At 38.4% G+C, this 18,942-nt stretch overlaps 1 long non-coding RNA gene and 1 pseudogene across 4 annotated transcripts in view; both read left to right on the top strand.

Annotated features, from left to right (window-relative positions):
• LOC118535517 (uncharacterized) overlaps positions 1 to 18,942 on the top strand; it is a 183,088-nt gene that overhangs the window by 23,463 nt on the left and 140,683 nt on the right. For all 4 annotated transcript variants that reach the window (XR_013446414.1, XR_004917233.2, XR_004917227.2 and 1 more), the window contains exon 2: positions 4,001 to 4,066. This is a non-coding gene — a long non-coding RNA (uncharacterized LOC118535517). The remainder of the gene's footprint in view (positions 1 to 4,000; positions 4,067 to 18,942) is intronic.
• On the top strand, positions 6,842 to 7,513 carry LOC118535505 (large ribosomal subunit protein eL20 pseudogene; annotated as a pseudogene).

Genomic DNA, 18,942 nt, shown 5'->3' with positions numbered 1-18,942 from the left:
CCCCACTGAGCAAGGAGCCTGATGTGGCCCCTGGGACCACGACCTGAGCTGAAGGCAGACACTTAGATGACTGAGCCACCCAGGCGTCCCCACTCTCACTACTTTTATTCAAAATAGTACTCAGAGTCATAGCAACAGCAATAAGATAAGTAAACAGAATAAAAGGCATCCAAATTGGTAAGGAAGAAGTAAAACTTTTGCTATTTCAGATGACATACTATATATAGAAAACCCTAAAGACTTCACCAAGAAACTACTAGAACTGATAAATGAATTCAGTAAGGCTGCAGGATACAAAACAAATGGAAAGAAATCCATTGCATTTCTATACCCTAATAATGAAGCAGCAGAAAGAGAAATTAAGAACATAATCCTATTTACAATTGCACCAAAAGGAGTAAAATGCCTAGGAATAAACTTAACCAAGTTAGTGAAAGACCTGTGCTCTGGAAACTATAAAGCACTGATGAAAGAAATCGAAGATGACACAAACAAGTGGACAGATATTCCATACTCATGGATTGGAAGAACAAATATCATTAATATGTCCATGATACCAAAAGCAACCTCAGATTTAATGCAATTCCTATCAAAATACCAACAGCATTTTTTCACAGAATTAGAACAAACAAATGTAAAATTTATACGGAACCACAGAAGACCCAGAATAGCCAAAACAATATTGAAAAAGAAAAACAAAGCTGGAGGGGTGCCTGGGTGGCTCAGATGGCTAAGTGTCTGCCTTCGGCTCAGGTCATGATCTCAGGGTCTTGGGATCGAGCCCCGCGTCAGGCTCCCTACTCAGCAGGAGGCCTGCTTCTCTCTCTCCCTCTACTACTCCTCTCTGCTTGTACTCTCTCACTCTCTCTGTCGAATAAATAAATAAAATCTTAAAAAAAAAAAAAAGAGGGAGATATCACCATTCCAAATTTCAAGTTATACTACAAATCTGTAGTAATAAAAACAGTACAGTACTGAAACACATGGGTAAATGGAACAGAATAGAAAACCCAGAAATGGGGCGCCTGGGTGGCTCAGTTGGTTGAGCGACTGCCTTCGGCTCAGGTCATGATCCTGGAGTCCTGGGATCGAGTCCCACATCGGGCTCCCTGCTCAGCAGGGAGCCTGCTTCTCCCTCTGACCCTCCTCCCTCTCATGCTCTCTATCATTCTCTCTCTCTCTCAATAAATAAATAAAAATCCTTAAAAAAAATTATTAAAAAAAAAAAAAAGAAAACCCAGAAATGAACCCATGATTATATGTTTGATTAATCCTCGTGAAAGGTGGCAAGAATATGTAGTGGGAAAAAGTCTTTTTAATAAATGGTGTTGGGAAAACTGGACAGCTACATGCAAAAAAAAATGAAACTGGACCACTTCCTTACACCATACACAAAAATAAACTCAAAGTGGATTAAGGACCTAAATGTGAGACCTGAAACCATAAAAATCCTAGAAGAGAGCACAGACAGTAATTTCTCTTGCATTAGTCATAGCAACATTTTTTTAGATATGTCTCCTGAGATAAGGAAAACAAAAGCAAAAATAAACTATTGGGACTATGTCAAAATAAAAAGCGTCTACACAGCAAAGGAAGCAATCAACAAAACACACGCACACACACAAAAACAAAAACAAAAACAAAAACAAATGGGCAAAAGACATGAACAGACATTTCTCCAAAGAAGACATACAGATGTCCAACATACACATGAAAAGATGCTCAACATCACTAACCATCAGGGAAATGCAAATCAAAACCATAATCAAAACCACCTCACAGTTGTCAGAATGGCTGAAATCAAAAATACAAGGAACAACAAGTGTTGGCAAGTATGTGGAGAAAAACGAATGCTTATGCACTGTTGGTGGGAATGCAAACTGGTGCAGCCACTATGTAAACAGTATGGAGTTCCTCAAAAAAATAAAAATAGAATTACCATATGATCTACTAATCTCACTAGTTTGTATTTACCCAAAGATTATGAAAGCACTAATTTGAAAGGATATATGCACCCCTATGTTTACTGCAGCATTGTTTATAATAGTCAAATTATGGAAGCAGCCCAAGTGTCCATCAATAGATGAATGGATAAAGGGGATGTGGTGTGTGTGTGTGTGTGTGTGTGTGTGTGTGTGTGTGTGTACACAATAGAATATTATTCAGCCATAAAAAAGATTGAAATCTTGCCCTTTGTAACAGCATGGATGGATCTAGGGAGATAATGCTAAACAAAATAAGTCAGTCAGAGAAAGACAAATACCATATGATTTCACTCGTATGTAGAATTTAAGAAACAAAACAAGGGAAAAAAGAGATGAAAAAACAAACTCTTAACTATAGAGAACAAACAGATGGTTGCCAGAGGGGAGTTGGGGGGGGTGGGGAGATGAGTGAAATAGGTAAAGGGGATTAAGAGAACATTTATCTTGATGAGCACGGAGTAATATATAGAATTGTTGAATCACTATATTGTACACGTGGGACTAATATATAACACTATATGTTAACTAAACTGGAATTAAAAAAATAAATAAATAAGCCACCTAGCCTGTGTACTTTGTTATGACAATCCTAGAAAACTAATACAGAACTAACTACAAACTTTTGTAAATATTCTTGCCAAAAAATGTTTAAAATATTCTAGTTAGGTCTCCACCTTACTTTCGATCTACAGGGAGTACAGGAGCCATTGGATCAAGTTAAACAACACTATAAGGAAACAATCAGACAAATCAGAAGTGGAACATTTTATGACAACTGACCTGGACTGTTCAAGTCAAGCTTATAAAACAAAACAAAAAAAATGTTGAGGGGGGTATTCTAAATGAAAAAAATTAAAGAAATCTAATAACTAAATCTGATATGTAAATACTGATTGGATCCTAAATGGGAGAAAGAAGATATTTTCATATTGTAAACACACTTTTTGGAACAATTAAGAGAATTTGAATATGGATTGTTACATATTATATTACATAATATTATGGAATTATTAATTTTTTGTGTAACAATGATACTGTGTTTATGTACCATAATATTCCTTTTTTTATTTTTATTTTTTTATTTTTTTTATTTTTAAAGATTTTTCAGAGAGAAAAATTTACAGATGTAGAGAGAGAGGAAGAAAGTGACACAGAGCAATTGTAGCAAAATGTTAACTGATGAATCTAAGTGAGATATATGTAGGACTTAAGTACATTATTTTTTATACATTTAAAGTAAGAATTTGGGGAGAGAGAGGATAAAAAGTCTGAAGGCCTACTGAACTTCAGGTAGAATGTTGTAATATTCCAAACATGAAGTGACAGTGATTTAGACCAGGGTGTTGATAGTGGAGATGGAGAAAGAACAATGGATTTTGAAACAAAAGTATGAAGTAGAATTGACAGGATTTATTGATAGCTTGACATGTGGTGAGGGTGTTGGCCAGGAGAGGGGAGAACTCTGGAATGGACAATGATAAAAATGTTGGTTCCTTTAAGATAGAAAAGGAGGAGGAAGTGTGTGTGTTTCGGGGGTGGGGGGGCGGGGGAACTAGTATGAAGGAGATGGTTAAGTCAGTGTTGGGTAATGACAATCACCAATCAGGATTTCTGGACCTACAAAGTTCTCATGATAACCAGAACATGGTGAGACCTGCATGAACAGCCACCCATTTTTCCCTAGATGACATTTCAGTGTAGTTGACCATTAATTGTAAAACCGAGCTATGTTAGGAACTCACAGATACATTACACATATAATCTTTACACAGTCCAATGAAATAATTATTTGGTATATTTTTTCTCTGAGCCTTAGTTCCTCATTGTAAAACAAGTATAAGACTTAGTCGTATCAGAGAAATAAAGGGAATGGGTGTCGGAAGCAGAGGGTCTAAAGTTCACAACTCCTAGAAGGGGAGGGGAGTGAAAGGCTCTCAGTGAAGAAGTTTTCTTCAAAAGAAATATGTTTGAAAGAGAAATTCTTCAAATGTTATTTTCTCACCCAATTCTTCCAGGTCCATGCAAAAAATGATGTTATCTTCATACAAGATAGGTCCAGAACCCTTCAGATCAACTTACCAGTAAGTTCAATATGTAAAACAGACAAATATGGTTGAAATGGAAACAAATGAGTTATTGCAACTTGCCAGCAGTGCATAGCCCCATTCCCACCACCCCACAAGGTGTACTTTGAAAACCACTGGAAAAATTCATCCCCTCATAAATGGCTTGAAATGCCTCATCTGTAATATTCTACATTAAAATGTTTAATTATCCCCCCCAAAAGAAAGACTTAGTCATATTATAATAAACTTCAGGAAAGAAAGAATTGTATTGTGTCCCAGTTGCCTACTACCTATGTGTATAACAAGTGCTTAATAAATATATGTTGAATTAAATACAACATCTCTGAAATTTCCCCATGTTCACTTTTCATTCTACCAATAAAAAAGCTTGTGCTATGACTAGTTACAAAAAACAAAGTTATTGATTCGTCCATGCTCTGAGATGAGAATCCAGGATAAAAATAAAAGAACATATTATGTTTATAAAAGACATATGTCATTTCATTTAATCTTGATTATAATCTTGAAGATGTTATTTTTACATATTATAAATGAAGAAATTGACTCTTAGAAAGATTAAATGGTAATAACTCAGCCCATGTTATAGCTGGTAAGAAGTAGAACTAGAAAACAGACATGGGCCAAACGTGCCCCACAGGTACTGTACAAAATGCTGAGTTTAAAAAATTGAGCAAGAAGAAATGAAACAACTCTGAAATTTATGTGATCTCAGACATTGCTCCAGGTAATGTACAACAACACTCTATACAGGTTTAAAGTTTCACTTAATTTTAGGATTGTGACTTTTCTGAGCAGAGACTGAAATTCATGAAGGGTGGGATGGGTGCTGTGTGTACATACCTACATAGTCATATGCCATCTTCCACTGGTGATTAGAAGTAGTAAACATTTAAATTTATGTCCTAAGAGAAACTAAACTTAAGTCTTTATAAAGCAAAGTAGGTTAGTAATTTAAAAAAAAATTTTTTTTAAAGATTTTATTTATTTGAGAGAGAGAGAGAGAACAAGCAAAAGAGGGGGTGGGGGGAGAAGGGTAGAGGGAAAGGGAGAAGCAGTCTCCCCACCGAGCAGGGAGCCTGACGCAGGGCTCAATCCCAGGACAGCTAGATCATGACCTGAGCCCAAGGCAGACGCTCAACCAACTGAGCCACCCAGGAGCCCCGGTAGGTTAGTAATCTATCATAAGTCTAACTCAACATCAGTTTAATTTGTTGTCAGATCACCACCATGTTAAAAATGTGTAAGGGTAACTCTCTAGACACATAGATAATCTTAAAACATATGTAAGAAGATGGGAAGTCTAATGTGATAAAATACAGTGTAGACAAAATATTTTGTAAGTTTTGCATGTGCAGAGTTCAGCTTCATTTGAAATTTCTATAGTACACTAGCTCTCTCCTCTTAATATCAACATAAGATACTCCCAAGACTGACTGCAAAGTACATTTGAGTTAGTGTACTAGGAAGGATTACTTCATACTATGTTAGAATCAATACTAAAAAGAGAGAGGGAAAAGATGGCAGAGGAGTAGGGGACCCTATTCCAACCGGTCCCTGGAACTGAGCTGAATATCTACCAGACCACACTGAACACCCATGAAATCAGCCTGAGATGTAAGAAGATATATCTGGATCTCCACAAACAGAATATCAGAGGTGGTTGGTTTCAAGGTACAAACAGGGAGCTGTGATTCCGCAGGCAGATATAGGAGGATAAATGGAAGGGGGAGGGAGCCAGCCGTCGGGATCCTACACCGCCCATGAGCGATAGCCTCCTGTGCTGGGGATGGGGCACAGAGTTGCAGAAGGTAGCGAGGGGAAAGGACTTTAGGGCAGCCCCCCAGACAGAAACCCAGAGTGGCGGGACGGCACGTGCGAACTGGGGGCAGCTGGTGGTTTTAGAAGCACAAAGGGCAGAGACATGCCCTGACCTGGAGGCGAAGACTGGGAGCGCTGCTGAGGGGCACACAACCCAGGACGCTGCAGTTTATAGCAACACAGACAGAAACAGAGATAGTGTAGCCTGGAGAGCTCACTGAAGAACAGACTGCGATCTCTCTGCTCTGAGGCAGAGGGTTGGAAACAATCTCTTCTGCTCTGACTCTCAGAAGAGACGCGCGGAAAGCCTCCAGGGAAAGCTGCCAGAGAATAAAAGCCCCAAAAAACCGGTTTTCACTGAGCCCATCCCCCGCCACAGAGGGCAGGGCAACTCTGCCCAAACAGGGTTGCCTGAGTAACAGGGCAGGAGGCCCCTTCCCCAGAAGACAGGCTGGGAGAACAAGAGGCCAGCAACCCTAAGGTCCCTATAAACAGGTGCATCTTGCTTGGGTTGTGGTCAATAATTTGGACTCTATACATTCCCTCAACCACCCCTCAACAGAATGACTAGGAGGAGGAACCCCCAAAATAGGAAAGACTCAGAGACTATGATTTATGCCACAGATTTACAAATGGATTCAGATATAACCAAGATGTCGGAGATGGAATTCAGGGTAGCAATTGTGAAGACAATGGCTAGAATGGAGAAATCGATTAATGGCAACATAGAGTCTCTAAGGGCAGAAATGAAAGCTGAACTGGCAGAACTTAAAAATGTTATCAGTGATATCCAATCTAATCTAGATAATCTACAGCTAGGGTAAGCGAGGCAGAAGAACGAATTAGTGATCTAGAAGACCAATTAATAGACAAGAAGGGAAAGAAGGAGGCCAGGGAAAAACAACTCAAAATCCATAAATATAGCCTTTCTTTTGTGGCGGCAAGAGCGGAGAGTGCACCATGAAGGCCTCGGGCACACTGCGAGAGTACAAAGTGGTGGGGCGCTGCCTGCCCACCCCCAAATGTCACACTCCGCCCCTGTATCGCATGTGAATCTTTGCACCTAATCATGTCGTCGCCAAGTCCCACTTCTGGTACTTTGTGTCTCAGCTGAAAAAGAAGTTTTCAGGGAAATTGTCTACTGTGGACAGGTGTTCAAGAAATCCCCCTTGCAGGTGAAGAACTTCGGCATCTGGCTGCGCTATGACTCGTGCAACGGCACCCACAGCATGTACCGGGAGTACCAGGACCTGACCACTGTGGGCGCCATCACCCAGTGCTACCGAGATATGGGTGCCCGACACCGTGCCTGGGTCCACTCAATCCGGATCATGAAGGTGGAGATTGCAGCCAGCAAGTCCCACCGACCAGCCATCAAGCAGTGCCACGACTCCAAGATCAAGTTCCTACTGCCCCACCGGGTCCTGCATCGCCAGCACAAGCCACACTTCACCACCAAGAGGCCCAACACCTTCTTTTAGATGCAGAGCCTCCCTATCTCAGGTCTGCCCAAATAAACTCTTTGGGAAAACCAAAAAAAAAAAAAAAAAAAAAATCCATGAAAATAGAATCAGAGAAATAAGTGACACCATGAAACATTCCAATGTCAGAATTATTGGGATCCCTGAGGGGGTGGAGAGAGAGAGAGGACTAGAAGATATATTTGAGCAAATTGTAGCTGAGAACTTCCCTAGTCTGGGGAATGAAACAAACTTTCATGTCCTAAAGGCAGAGAGGACCCCTCCCAAGATCAAGGAAAACAGGACAACACCCCAGCATGTAATAGTAAAACTTGCAAATCTTAGAACCAAAGAAACCATCTTAAAGGCAATTAGGGGGAAGAGATTCCTTATTTACAGAGGGAGGAACATCAGAATAAAGTCAGACCCATCCACAGAGACCGGGCAAACCAGAAAGGGCTGGCAAGACATATTCAGGGTCCTAAACGAGAAGAACACACAGCCAAGAATACTTTATTCCACAAGGCTCTCATTTAGAATGGATGAAGAGATGCAGAGCTTCCAAGACTGGCAGAAACTGAAAGAATATGAGACCACTAAGCCAGCCCTGCAAGAAATATTAAGGGGGGGTTCTATAAAAGGAGAAAGACCCCAAGAGTGATATACAACAGAAATTTACAGGGACAATCATTAGAAACAAGGACTTCACAGGCAACATGATGACAATAAATTCATATATTTCAATAATCATTCTCAACGTGAGCGGCCTAAATGCTCCCATAAAACGGCACAGGGTTGCAGATTGGATAAAAAGACAGGACCCATCCATATGCTGTCTATGAGAGACTCATTTTGAACCTAAAGATACATGCAGACTGAAAGTGAAGGGATGGAGGTTCACCTTCCATGCCAACGGACCTCAAAAGAAAGCTGGGGTAACAATTCTTATACCAGATAAATTAGATTTTAAACTAAAGACTATAGTTAGAGACACAGAAGGACACTATATCATTCTTAAAGGGTCTATCCAACAAGAAGATCTAACAATTGTACATAGCTATGCCCCCAACATGGCAGCAGCCATCTACATAAGCCAACTGTTAACCAAAATAAAGAGTCATATTGATAACAATACGTTAATTGTAGGAGACCTCAATACTCCACTCTCAGCAATGGACAGATCATCTAAGCAGAAAATCAACAAGGAAACAAGAGCTTTGAATGACACACTGGACCACATGGACCTCATAGATATATACAGAACATTCCACCCTAAAACAACAGAATACTCATTCTTCTCGAGCACACATCGAACTTTCTCCAGAATAGATCACATACTGGGTCACAAAACAGGTCTCAACCGATACCAAAAGATTGAGATTATTCCCTGCATATTCTCAGACCACAATGCTTTAAAACTGGAACTCAATCACAAGAAAAAATTCGGCAGAAATTCAAACACTTGGAAGCTATAGACCACTCTGCTCAAGAATGTTTGGGTCAACCAGGAAATCAAAGAAGAACTTAAACAATTCATGGAAATCAATGAGAACAAAAACACATCAGTCCAAAACCTATGAGATACTGCAAAGGCGGTCCTAAGGGGGAAATACATAGCCATCCAAGCCTCACTCAAAAAAATAGAAAAATCCTGAATTCACCAACTAACTTTACACCTTAAAGAACTAGAGATAAAGCAACAAATGATGCCTAAGCCACACATTAGAAGAGAGAAATAATTAAGATTAGAGCAGAGATGAATGAATTAGAAACCAGAAACACAGTGGATTAGATCAACGAAACTAGAAGCTGTTTCTTTGAAAGAATTAATAAGATCAATAAACCACTGGCCAGACTTACACAAAAGAAAAGAGAAAGGACCCAAATTAATAAAACTAAATAAAACCAAGTGGGATTTATCCCAGGATGCAAGGTGGTTCAACATTCGCAAATCCATCAGTGTGATAGAACACATTAATAAGAGGAGAGGGAAGAACCATATGGTCCTCTCAATTGATGCAGAAAATGCATTTGACAAAATACAGCATCCTTTCTTGATTAAAACTCTTCAGAGTATAGGGATAGAGGGAACATTCCTCAAGTTCATAAAATCCATCTATGAAAAACCCACAATGAACATCATCCTCAATGGGGAAAAGCTGAGAGCCTTTCCCTTAAGATCAGGAACATCACAAGGATGCCCACTCTCGCCACTGTTGTTCGACATAGTACTAGAAGTCCTAGCAACAGCAATCAGACAACAAAAAGAAATAAAAGGTATTCAAATTGGCAAAGAGGAAGTCAACTCTCTCTTCGCAGATGACATGATACTTTATGTGGAAAATCCAAAAGACTCCACCCCCAAATTACTAGAACTCATACAGCAATTCAGTAATGTGGCAAGATACAAAATCAATGCACAGAAATCAGTTGCTTTCTTATACACTAACAATGCAACTGTAGAAAGAGAAATTAGAGAAACGATTCCATTTACAATAGCACCAAAAACCATAAGATACCTCAGAATAAACCGAACCAAAGAGGTAAAGGATCTATACTCTAGGAACTACAGAACACTCATGAAAGAAATTGAAGAAGACACAAAAGGATGGAAAAACATTCTATGCTCATGGATCAGAAGAATAAACATTGTTAAAATGTCTAAGCTACCTGGAGCAATCTATACCTTCAATGCCATCCCGATCAAAATTCCAATGACATTTTTCAAAGTGCTGGAACAAACAATCCTAAAATTTGTATGGAACCCGAAAAGACCCCAAATCACCAAGGAATGTTGAAAAAGAAAAACAAATCTGGGGGCATCACGTTGCCTGATTTCAAGATATATTACAAAGCAGTGATCACCAAGACAGCATGGTACTGGTACAAAAACAGACATATAGACCAATGAAATGGAATAGAGAGCCCAGATATGGATCCTCAACTCTATGGCCAAATAATCTACAAAGCTGGAAAAAAATATGCAATGGAAAAAAGACAGTCTCTTCAATAAATGGTGCTGGAAAAATTGGACAGCTATATACAGAAGAATGAAACTCGACCATTCTCTAACACCCTACAGAAAGATAAACTCAAAATGGATGAAAGACCTCAATGTGAGACAGGAATCCATCAAAATCCTAGAGGAGAACATAGGCAGTAACCTCTTTGACACTGGCCACAGCAACTTCTTTCAAGATACATCTCCAAAAGCTAGTGAAACAAAAGCAAAAATGAACTTTTGGGACTTCATCAAGATAAAAAGTTTCTGCACAGCAAAGGAAATAGTCAACAAAACAAAGAGGCAACCCACAGAATGGGAGAAGATATTTGCAAATGACACTACAGATAAAGGGCTGGTATCCAAGATCTATAAAGAACTTCTCAAACTCAACACCCAAAAAACAAATAATCAAGTCAAAAAGTGGGCAGAAGATATGAAAAGACACTTCTCTGAAGAAGACATACAAATGGCTAACAGACACATGAAAAAATGTTCATCATCATTAGCCATCAGGGAAATTCAAATCAAAACCACATTGAGATACCACCTTACGACCAGTTAGAATGGCAAAAATGGACAGGGAAAGAAACAACAAATGTTGGAGAGGTTGTGGAGAAAGGGGAACCCTCTTACACTGTTGTTGGGAATGCAAGTTGGTACGGCCACTTTGGAAAACAATGTGGAGGTGCCTCAAAAATTTAAAAATAGAGGTACCCTATGACCCAGCAATTGCACTACTGGGTATTTACCCCAGACACACAGATGTAGTGAAAAGAAGGGCCATATGCACCCCAATGTTCACAGCAGCAATGTCTGCAATAGCCAAACTGTGGAAAGAGCCGAGATGCCCTTCAACAGATGAATGGATAAAGAAGATGTGGTCCATATATACAATGGAATATTACTCAGCCATCAGAAAGGATGAATCCCCAACATTTACATCAACATGGATGGGACTGGAGGAGATTATGCTAAGTGAAATAAGTCACGCAGAGAAAGTCAGTTATCATATGGTTTCACTTATTTGTGGAACATAAGGAATAACATGGAGGACATTAGGAGAAGGAAGGGAAAAATGAAGGGGGGAAAATCGAAGGGAGAGATGAACCATGAGAGACTATGGACTCTGAGAAACAACTGAGGGTTTTAGAGGGGAGGGGGTGGGTGGATGGGTTAACCCAGTGATGGGTATTAAGGACTGCATGGAGCACTGGGTGTTATACGAAAACAATGAATCGTGGATCATTACATCAAAACTAATGATGTATGGTGACTAACATAACATTATAAAATATTAATTAAAAAAAAGAATCAATACTAAAGTTGTCTCTAAATGATACATTTTGACCAGTCACTTTTCTACTTAGGCAAATTGTATAGAATAATTTATGAATTCCTAGAAGTTCCCCTGTTCAGAAATCTCACTGGCTTACCTAAAATGCCCACCATTCAAGTTTTATTTGTGCTAAGCATTGCCTTGGTTTTAGATGTGCTTAAAAAAACAGCGTATAAAGAAAATTAAATCTCAGGTAAATATATCAATGTTTTGCATTTATTCATGTTCATTTCCTTATTCTTACATAGTTTTTTACAATACATGTTTACAATGAGGTATAATTTATATACAGTACAATATACCCTTTTAGGTATACAGGTCAATGATTTTTGACAAATATATGTGGTCATTTAAATACCACAACTAAGATGTAGAACATTTTTATCACCCCAAAAAGTTCCATCTTGTCTCTCTATTACCAGTTTTCTTCCCTCTTCCCCAGTTCCTGCCAGCCACTGATTTGATTTCTGTCTCAATCATTTTGTTTTATATGTTAGTTGCAATGCATGATGGTAGGGATACAGAGATAATAAAATCTAGTCCCTGAAGGGAAAAATCTTATTATCAAATGGTAGAGACAAGCTTGTCAACAGAATATTGCCACAGGGTAAGTGCTATTACAAAGATAAAAGTGACATACTTTGGTGGCACAGAAAACATACAACTAACTTTGTGGATATTGGGAGATATCCTACATTAAGATTATGGTAATTGAGTTGGGTCCTGAAAGAAGTTGGAAGAAGACAAAGAGACGAGATAAGCTATATCTGCACATAGGCGCTAATTTATGAACGTTTTTGGGTCTTCTGCAAAGGGGGGTGAAGATAAGTGTGGGTGAAATCTATCTGTTCAAGGTATATGTAATAAAAGGTCAACATTCCAGTCCTCATGCATTTGCCCCCAACTTCAGGCTTCTAGGACTCATTTTCCCAGGTGTTTGAACTAATGAAATAATCTATCAACACTGTCAATGGCGATTTCTGCCATATATCTTTGCAGTTTAAATTTGATCTTTAATTACATAATAAAAGGCTCTGGTTTGAATGATCAAACCAGCAAGGAAGTTAATTGAATTTGAAGGGTCAACAAATAGATGAGGAAACAGTTCTGGAATTGGAGAACATTTCTTCATTCTACAGAAATCATACCTACGGCCACTTCCGTGTGACACAGAAGTCTTAATTTGGTATCAGTTTATTCCTTCCTGTCTTCCTTCCCTCAATTAATTTCCTGTTTCAGTTTCTTGTCAGAAATTCTTTTCCCACAAAAAACAGAAAAACTAACAGTGGTTTAAACCATAAAGCCATTTCTTGTTTTCTTTACAAGAAGACTACCAGTTGTTGATCTCAGAATTGGTCAGACTATCATCAAGGATGCAGACTCTTCTAGGTTATTCTCCAGTATCCTCAGCATTTCATCCACATATTTTTTGTCTTAGGTTGTTTGCCAGAGGGCTGCACAATTCTAAATATCACATTCACATTCAAGGCAAAAAGAGAAGGGAGAGTGCAGTGAGCCCACTTTTTCCATACCTCTTACCCCTTATTAGAAAGCCACTTAGAAAGCCACTGGGTCATGTGTCTACCCCTGAGATCAAAGGGAGGCCAGGAAAATGAGAACCTGGTTTTCCTGGATTTATTGTAGAAACTGCCAAAGAGAAAGAGGGATTAAGAATGCTTTTATGTTGCCAATTGATAGTGTTTGCCACTTATCCCAACAGTCTTTTGATTCCTATTTAGTAAAGGAAATGGCTACTAGCCTTAAATTCAAGAATTCCAAATGTTCTCTCTGTCTGAACTATCTCTTCTACTTCCATCTCTTCCTAGCAAAATCATTAGACTCTTCAACACCATTCCAAATGCCACATTTATTCTTCTAATTGGATAATACCTTTTATTATTCCTTCTTTGGGTTTAACCTCCACAGCCTGGTCTGCCAATCTCTAATCCATTCTGCAAAGATATCACGTCAGCTTTACTCCCTTATGTGACTCTATAGCTCTAGGATTAGGTACAAAATCTTTAGCCTGGCTCATAGGATTCTAGGTGTTCTGGTTCTTGATCTTTGGGTTCCTCTCCAGTCTCATCTTTAAGCATGACCCTTCTACCCCTACTCCAGTCACACTGAACTTTCAGTTCCTCCAGTGCACTGTTTTCTTTCTCCCTTCCTAGCTTTTACATAAACTGTTCTCTTGCCCTGAAAAACTGTTCCTTGCATTCTGATGATGTCTTAACCCACTTCATTTAGCTGACTGTCTTCCATGTCCTCCCTCAAATATTCTCAGTGTTCTTAGATCATATGGGGTTTCCCTCCCAGATGTCATTATCACACTGTATTTTAATTGCTTTTATAATTCTCTGTCACCCCTCATGGGCTCTAAGCTGCATGACACAGCTGATTGAAGTGCTTTTTAGGAATCAATGACTTGAGTTCAGACTAAGATTCATCAAGTTTAACTGGATTAAATGAGACGTAATTAAGAAATATATAAATGTACTTTAACACTATGGCATAGAAACTCCTTTGATATTTAAGGTTGAGTTTTAAGATTAAATTATAGGGAAAAATAGGTATCAAAATGTAGTTGGTTAAATGTGAGCTCTTAGTGAAAACTATGGGAAAGGTGTGTTAACAGCATAATCCCAAATCTATTTTTGCCGTATCAGCCTACCTAAGTTAAACTATTTAAGTATACTTATTCATTTGATGGAGGATTTCAAAATGAGGAGAAAAAAATCATTATTCTAGCAGTGATTTGTCATTACAGGTCTGAACTGCCAGAGGCATTAAGCCACCCCAAATCTATACACCATGAGTCACAAACCAAACAGGTCTTTACTGTGCCTGAATTCCAGTTCCTAAGCACAAAGTTAACTATAAACGTGACAACATTTTAAGATAAAAGAACTGATACTGCAAGGGACATTTCATTACATACATTTCTGTATACTTAGGAAAGAGAGTCATAGAATAAAAGATGTATTCAAGTAACAAAATAGTTCACAATATGCATTCATATTCTAAATAAGCTCTTAGCCAATAAAAACTTTTAGAATCATTTTTAAAGTATTTTTCTTTTCAAAAAAAAAAGAATATTTCCTGTAAAATAAGGAGCAATTGGGCCTGTTGGATGGATTATGTTATGCATGATAGGCTCTCAAACATTTGTTGACTGGACTGATGCAAATGAATATGAGGAAATCCGGATTCTAATCCCAGCTCAAGCTGTATGAAAGTAGGTAAATCACTTAACCCAACACTAGTCTAATAAATATGTAAATTCCGTGGTATAATAGAAAGTGATAATTGCTTTTGAAAAGAAAAGGCTAAAATAAGATTGAGAAAATCAGAATTAGGGATGGGTGATTAGGTAGGTGCATATGCTTGACATATATGAGCCTTTAGTAAAATACTATCTACCATTATTCTTACTTGGGCTCACATCTGTAAATAAAAACATTAGGTTGAATGATTCCTAGTGCTTGAAAAGATTTGTGTTCCATTTTAGGATTTTGAGGCTAATGAGCTCTCTCGTAAACTCCTTGTTCTTTAGGTTTCACAAAGTTATTGTACTTCTATTTGTAGCTCAAGAATTTTTTGTTTTGGGACACCTGGGTGGTTCAGTCAGTTGAGTGTCTGCCTTCGGCTCAGGTCATGATCCCGGAGTCCTGGGATCAAGTCCTGCATCAGGCTCCTTGCTCAGTGGGGAACCTGCTTCTCCCTCTGCCTGCCACTCCCCCCTGCTTGTGCTCTCTCTCTGACAAATAAATAAATGAAATCTTTAAAAAAAAAAAAGAATTTTTTGTTTTTATGTTCCCTGTGATATTTACAAAATTGTCTAACTTTAATAATGTGGGGATTACCAAATTAATTTTTAAAATACATTGATTTGTGGGGCGCCTGGGTGGCTCAGTTGGTTAAGCGACTGCCTTTGGCTCAGGTCATGATCCTGGAGTCCCGGGATCGAGTCCCACATCGGGCTCCCTGCTCAGCAGGGGGTCTGCTTCTCCCTCTGACCCTCTTCCCTCTCTTGCTATCTGTCTCTCATTCTCTCTCTCAAATAAATAAATAAAATCTTTAAAAAAAATAAATAAAATAAAATAAAATAAAATACATTGATTTGTTTAAAACAGCATAACCTCAAAATAAAATTTTAGCATACATAAGAAAAAATATGTAATAATATGAGATGGTAGTTTTCTGTCAGGCCAGTTTCCTTTAAATCTTATTTTTTTGGTCATTGATTCATGATTGTTTTAAGTTTTTCAACAAATACTGGCACACAGCCCATTCTAACACATTCCTGTTTGAAATTGACATAGTTATCATTGTCTTGGAAACAAACATTTGCAGCACATGTGTTAGGACCTGTCCCCAAAGATTGTTCAGCATCATTAAAAGTAGGTGTTCTGCATTGCTATAAATTGTAAACTAGAATCCAGACTGTCAGTCCCAGATGAGTTTCTACATGAATATTAATTTGGAAAAAATAAAAGAAGGAAGGAAAGAAGCTCTGAAATGTTCAAACCAGCATAACCATATTTGTTGAGGACATGAGAAAGGATGTATATAATGAATGTTGTTTCTATAGCAATCTTACTCTTCTTTTGCTTGTACAAGTATCTAGATTCCAACATAGTAAAACATACAGTATTCCCAAATGTTCTAATATTCGAATAACCTTCCACTCTTCATCCTCTTCTAATTATTTAGATTGGTGTAATTATACTGTCTTAAGTCCCAGAAACTTTGGTAGAAAAACTGTAATCATTTAAAAAATATGTGTATTAGTTATCTATTGCTACATAACAAATTATCCTCCAAAACATAGTGGGTTAAAATATATATTATTTCACACCATTTATGAGGATTAGGAATCTGGGAGTTACTTAGCTGGGTGATTCTGGCTCAGGGTCTCTCATGAGATAGCAATCAAGTTTTTAGCTGCTGCTACAATTATCAATACTCAAGTAGGACTGAAGAATCCACTTCCAAATTCACTCATGTGTTTATATGCAGGCTTTGGTTCCTCACTAGTGAGCCTGGCCATGGCAGCTAGCATCTCCCAGAGTAAGTGATCTAAAAAGAGAGTGATGGAAGTATCTTTTATAATCTCATCTCATTACTGACATCACTTCTGCTGTATTCCATTGGTCAAACAAACTAATCCTGGTACAATGTGGGAGGAAACTATACATGAATATGTGAACTAGGAGGCAGGGATCATTGGGGACCATCTTGGATCATTGGCTACCACAATATATATTTAACTACTAGTCACCAATCTACCTATTGCCTACCAGATTTGAGTCTAGTGACCTTATACCAAATGATTTTTTGTGTGTTTAGGCAAATAAATATTTCTGGTTTGTTTGGTTTTTTTTTTAAAGATTTTATTTATTTATTTGACAGAGAGACACAGCGAGAGAGGGAACACAAGCAGGGGGAGTGGGAGAGGGAGAAGCAGGCTTCCCGTGGATCAGGGAGCCCGATGCGGGGCTCGATCCCAGGACCCCGGGATCATGACCTGACCCGAAGGCAGATGCTCAACGACTGAGCCACCCAGGCACCCCTAAACACTTCTGTTTTTACCAAGAGACTATCTTTGGAGTCAGATGCGCTACCGTTGCGCCACGAGGTCGGCCGACCAAGAGACTATCTTTGAATTGGCTTTTCCCTTATGGAAAGATTGTACTACAGCTTTGACATGCTCAGTATTACATTTTCTGAAAAAACTTTTTTTTTATTTATTTGTCAGAGAGAGAGAGAGGGAGAGTGAGAGAGCACAAGCAGGAGGAACAGCAGGCAGAGGGAGAAGCAGAGCTGAGCAAGGAGCCCTATGTGGGGCTTGATCCCAGGACCCTGGGATCATGACCTGAGCTAAAGGCAGATGCTTAACCGACTAAGTCACCCAGGTGTCCTGAAAAAAACTTTTAAAAATAATCCTAAAGATGAGAAATAAAGGAACTTGGTAATCTTTTGAAGAAATAAACAAAAAAATTAAACAAACAAAAGGCTGAAATTAAAGAAATAGTAACAAAACATATTTGATAGGAGAAAAAAAATCCAAAAGCTTTTCTTCCATAAAAGCATTCAAATAGAATACGACTAGGGAAAAATGGAAGAAAGCAAAGGCACACAAGGTTTGACATGATCAAGGAGATATTACCACAGATCAAGAGGTAGAAAAGGAATTATGAGACCATTATGTGAAACTTCATGGCTACAAATTTGAAAACCTAGGAAAAAAAGTGTATTTATGGAGACGAATGGTTCTTAAAGTGTGGTCCCTCAATCAACAGTATTAACATCATCAGGAACTTGTTAGAAGTAAAATTCTCAGACCCACTAAATCAGAAATTCTGTGAATGGAGCTTATGAATGTGTCTTAACAAACATGCTAAAGTATGAGAACCACTGAAATGAACAATTACCATAAAGATGATTGGAAAGGTGATTTAAACTGTAACATTAAAAAAGTCACCTAGGTCAAGTGAGTTCACAGCTGTGTTATATCTAACCTTTATAGGATACACCAGTTTTTTTTTTTATTTTAAAATTTTCAGGCATTAAAGTATATTGGAGGCAAGGATATACAATGGGGGAAAAGACAGTCTCTTCAATAAATGGTGCTGGCAAAACTGGAGAGCTGCATGCAAAAGAATAAAACTAAACTACTTTCTTACGCCACACACAAAAATAAACTCAGAATGGATTAAAGACCTAAATGTGAGCCCTGAAGCCATAAAATTCCTGGAAGAAAACTCCTGGCAGTAATTACTTTGATATTGGTTTTAGGAACATTTTTCTAGATATGTCTCCTAAAGCAAGGCAAACAAAAGCAAAAATAAACTATCAGAACTATATCAAAATAAAAAGCGTCTGCACAGGGGCACCTGGGTGGCTCAGTCATTAAGTGTCTGCCTTCGGCTCAGGTCATGATCCCAGGGTCCTGGGATCGAGCCCCGCATCAGGCTCCCTGCTCCGCGGGAAGCCTGCTTCTCTCTCCCACTCCCCCTGCTTATGTTCCCTCTTTCGCTGTGTCTCTCTCTGTCAAATAAATTAAAAAAAAATCTTTAAAAAAAAAAAAAGCTTCTGCACAGCAAAGGAAACAGTCAACAAAACTAAAAGACAACCTACTGTATGGGAGAAGATATCTGCAAATGACATATCTGATTAAGGGCTAGAATCCAAAATATATAACGAACATATGCAAGCAAACACCAAAAAAACAATAATCTGATTAAAATGA

Source organism: Halichoerus grypus, chromosome 3 (assembly GCF_964656455.1).
Source record: "Halichoerus grypus chromosome 3, mHalGry1.hap1.1, whole genome shotgun sequence".
NCBI classification, from domain to species: domain Eukaryota; kingdom Metazoa; phylum Chordata; class Mammalia; order Carnivora; family Phocidae; genus Halichoerus; species Halichoerus grypus.
This window is presented reverse-complemented; position numbering and strand designations above follow the sequence as displayed.